Genomic DNA, 5,000 nt, shown 5'->3' with positions numbered 1-5,000 from the left:
CTTGACAGAGTTACTAAAATTCTGGTGAATAATGGCTTCACGAATAAGGACATTAATCGGCAAATTAAAAAAGAAATCGAGAAATGGTACCAGATTGAAGGCCCTGATGATACCAACACGCCAGCAAAAATAAATCTTTACTATCAAGGCATTATGAGCGTAAACTACAAAGAAGAAGAAAAGATTATCAAAAATATAATAAAAAACAACGTTTTTGCCACGGCAGAGGATACTGAAATCAACCTCATAATTTATTACCAATCAGCAAAAACACGAGACTTGATAATGAAAAACAATCCTGCCCCTGCCATGCAAGATGACTTGAAAAAGACGAACGTAGTGTACCGATATAAATGCCCCGTCCAGGAATGTCCTGGCACCTACATCGGGATGACGACGATGCGTCTTTCTAAGAGATTATCTTACCACGTGCAACCGGGTGCAATAAAAATGCATTGCCTCCAAAAACATAATTTCAAGACAACAAGGGAGCATATAGTGAAAAATGTAACCATCATCGGCCGTGCCCCTGACAGCAGACGTCTCCGGATAATGGAAGCTCTTTTTATTCAACAACAAAGACCTAACCTCAACACCACGCAAGAAGGGACCTTATTGCCAACATGTATAAGGTCCACCATCAACAATAGTCCAGGCAATAACAACTATGACAGGACTGATATAGCCGAAGGTCAAAACAGGGATTATCTCCTGACAGAACCATAGTCAATAATCCCACCAAACATCCCGGCGAGGCAGAGGCCACCACCCAATAGGATTAACGGTCTCCACCCTAGGGCGGTTCTTAACCACTGAAGATAGAATCTCGAAGCAGGACTCCGTATATAAGCCATCAAAACAACACCTGCATTTCTACGGGCCAACCAAGGGAAAGGCCCGTGCCAACAACAAGTGTTGGCTTTAATACCCCAACAACAACAACAACACCTGCATTTCAGTTCACTCTTGACAATGAGCAGAATACCTTCTCACTGCTCGAAACCGGTTGAGTCGAAGGATGTGTTAAACTTGACTCCACGTAATTTATAATTTTTTGTACAAAAGTGACCATTACTTTGTGTGCACTAACATTGTGATGGTGTTTTATACTTTATACATATTATCTGTACTTTTACAATGTGTTGTGATATATTAAAGACAAATTGTGAATGATATGGTCTTCATCACCTTCCTATTGATATGTCCCTTTCCCAGTTACTGACGGATTGTTCAAATGAAGAGAAAAAGATAACAAGAACAATAGAAAAAGTTAATTACAAGATTAACACCACTGAGGCAGCAATCACTTTTAATAAAATAATAATAATAATAATAATAATAATAATAATAATAATAATAATAATAATAATAATATCAGTGCAATGACAACAGACACCCATCATCCGTTGACCGATATCTTCATGGTGAATTTTAGGTTAAATTGCAAGTCATTTTACAACTGGATTTAACTCGATTTGACCATGTCAAGATAGGTGTCATAAACTTTGACAAAATATAAGATGGAACTGTTGCTAGATGGGGTCAAGGTAATCGATGCACCCTAAAGAATAGAAAGTTACTAGGGATAAGCGCAAAGAGAGAGAGAGAGAGAGAGAGAGAGAGAGAGAGAGAGAGAGAGAGAGCGCGAGATAACGAATTATAAACACACCACACACACACACACACACACACACACACATATATATATATATATATATATATATATATATATATATATATATATATATGTGTGTGTGTGTGTGTGTGTGTTTATATATATATATATATATATATATATATATATATATATATATATATATATATATATATATATATGTATGTGTGTGTGTGTGTGTGTGTGTATGGTTAATATCTATCTAGCATACACATATATTTAGGTGTAAATAATTCAGAAATTTCTGGCTTATTATTGAGTGATAAAGCAGTGAACTGGTTTGATTTAAATTAAAGAATGATAACGAAATGTTAGAATAAGATTAATTGCCGCAGACAAGCACTAACATTTCAGCTAAGTTTACTAACCCATGGCTCACCCATTCGTATGGTATGAGTATTTTGTAAGTTACTAATATGGCACTGTTTGTATCTTAATCACCTTGAGTCTACTACAGTAAGAATATATAATACCAATCGTTAAAAAATACAAAGGAAACTTTTAAATGATGGACACTTTCATTTTTCTAGATAAGCCATTTGACTCTTAGAGGTAAGTAAGGGTTACTTCTAGATGTCTGTTATGATAGATCATAACAGTTATTATCTTTACCAAGACGTCTAGATGTAACCCATTGTTTAATCCACTGAATAGCCCATCAATTTAGGATATTGGCAAGCTTTAGCAACATTGATAGGTAAGGTTTGACTGCGGAAACTGATGTTATTTATAAAAAATCGACCCCCTTTCCTCACATACATAAACAAAGACGACAATAATAATTATACACAAAGCCAATTGAAAGGTGTAAGCTCATGTGACCACCATTTGGGTGTAATTTACGCACAGCAAGCTAGCACATACTATTGAAGAAGGAGGCCCTATCACATGTTCTTTAAACACCGCAACCATCATCAGACTCAACGTCCAAAAATTGTTATATGTAACAAGCTAATTTCAAGTCTATTATCATCCCGTTGTTATGATATTTGTTTTATGAAAATGTTCAACTTATTGACAAAATCTGCTGAAAGTAAACATGCAATTGTCACCTTCATGTGACCCTTCAGGGCTATGAATAAATACCTGTGTTATCACAAGATAAAGTTAGTTGTTTGGGAGCTGTCTTTGTAGTAATTCCTCGTCGTATTGGTGACCAACGGAGTGCCTTGAACATCCAGTCTACCTCTCAGCTCACCGCTTCGTCTGCCTTAAGTTCCGACGATGACCACCATTAAACCTGATCTGTCCATACTGCCACTGTGAAACGTCCTCCATTCACCAGTAGATGTGTCTTTGCCCTGTTTCAGCATACTGAGATTCACTTCAACATCAAGGTGACCTGCCCAAGAAGCAAGCCAGCTACCTCCTTGCTGCAGTCCCTCAACAGCTTCCCAGGTATTTCCAAATGGATTCACAAGCAAAGGGACACCCATAGATATGATGCTCTTAAATCACTCCTTCTGGAGAAGTACTTGCTGTCACCAGTGGCCAGTGTAACCAGGATTTTTCAGCTCTTTCAAATATCATTGGGGAATCAAAAGACGTTGATGTCCGACAGTGAAATAATCGGTATTATTTTCCTATAGCTTACTCCAGACAGTTCTCTTCGTGAAGTGAACCTACTTCATGCCATTTGGGTACAACACCTGCTTGAACTGGTGTGAGCCGCCCTTCCTGATGGTGACACCTTGCCCATGAAGGATCTGATGCCAATAATCAAAGCTCTTATGGACGTCCACTTCCCCTTCATCGAGAACTCCATCAACTACTCCATTCCCGACGAAGCGAATGACCATACAATACTGACTAAAGAGAATGTGAATGCTTTAAGACACTGACACCCATCTCATGACATGCCCGGGCAATAACGAAGCCACCAACCACCCACCTATGCTTCACAATACCTATGCTCTAACTAATGCTCTCAACAGCTACTAGGTAGTAGGATGGCCAGGGCACCAGCCACCCGTTGAGATACTACAAATACTACCGCTAGAGAGATATGGGGTCTTTTGACTGACCAGACAGTACTACACTGGATCTTTCTCTCTGGTTACGGTTAATTTTCCTTTTGCCTACACACACACCGAATAGTCTGGCCTATTCTTTTCATATTCTGCTGTCTTCATACACCTGACAACACTGATTACCAAACAATTCTTCTAGGAGACAGACACTCCAAAATTAAACCATTGCTTTCTGGTCTTGTGTAGTGCCATAGCCTCTGTACCATGGCCTTCCACTGTCTTGAGTTAGAGTTCTCTTGCCTGAGGGTACACTCAGGCACACTATTCTATCTTATTTCTCTTCCTCTTGTTTTGTTGAAGTTTTTATAGTTTATGTAGGAGATATTTATTCTAATGTCACTCTTTATAAAATACTTTATTTTTCCTTGTTTCCTTTCCTCACTGGGTTATTTTCCCAGTTGAAGCCCCTGGGCTTATAGCATCTTGCTTTTACAGCTAGGGTTGTAGCTTAGGAAGTAATAATAATAATAATAATAATAATAATAATAATAATAAAAATAATAATAACAGATGTTGCCCCTCGTTATCAGTTGTGCATCCAAAACTACAGATTCAGGGCTGCTGCTAAGAGATATGCCACCAGATGTCAATAGTGCCCCCCCCCTTACATCAATTAATCTCTTCTATTTGTATGATTCATGATCTAATGTGAGCACTCTGGTACTCTAGTGCCTGTCATTCCTTTCCACCACATTTCCTCTCAAGGGTGTGACTCTATCGTCACAAGACTGTTGATGTCTGCCCGGTGGCTGCCATCGGATCTACTATCCCATCCCATGGTTACAAGATGCCAACACTATTATTGGGGGGTGCCCAGTACAGGGGGAATTTCATCTTTACTGACGTTACATTACTTCACATCAGTGCAGAAATCCTATTAGATTTTCACCTCCTGGTTGATACCGCACATCAACTCAAGGTGGTTGTCATGCACTCTTTGGGATACAGCGAATTTAGCCGCTGGAGCTCAGTAGACATCCTTCTGCTTTGAAAGCTGACGCAACACTGAGCAAGTTAGTAACGTATCAGAAATTGGGCCGACCCATCAACATGGCGGTGTAGTTTCGTGTTGAAAAAGTAATTTTCTAATGCATCCATTCAATACTGCGCTCATCATGAATCATAGTCTGTGCTGGGCTTTACAAGACTTTGTCATAAGCATTCAAGCCGTTGGTCATCACCCCTTCATTTTACTCTTAAGAAGGACGGATCCCTACTCCCTTGTGGTGATAACAGGCCTCTTAACATGCAGACAGAACCAGACCACTATTCCCCCCCTAACATCGTTGATATCA

This window comes from Palaemon carinicauda, chromosome 15 (assembly GCF_036898095.1).
Source record: "Palaemon carinicauda isolate YSFRI2023 chromosome 15, ASM3689809v2, whole genome shotgun sequence".
Lineage (NCBI taxonomy): Eukaryota > Metazoa > Arthropoda > Malacostraca > Decapoda > Palaemonidae > Palaemon > Palaemon carinicauda.
Note: the sequence above shows the minus strand (reverse complement) of the source record.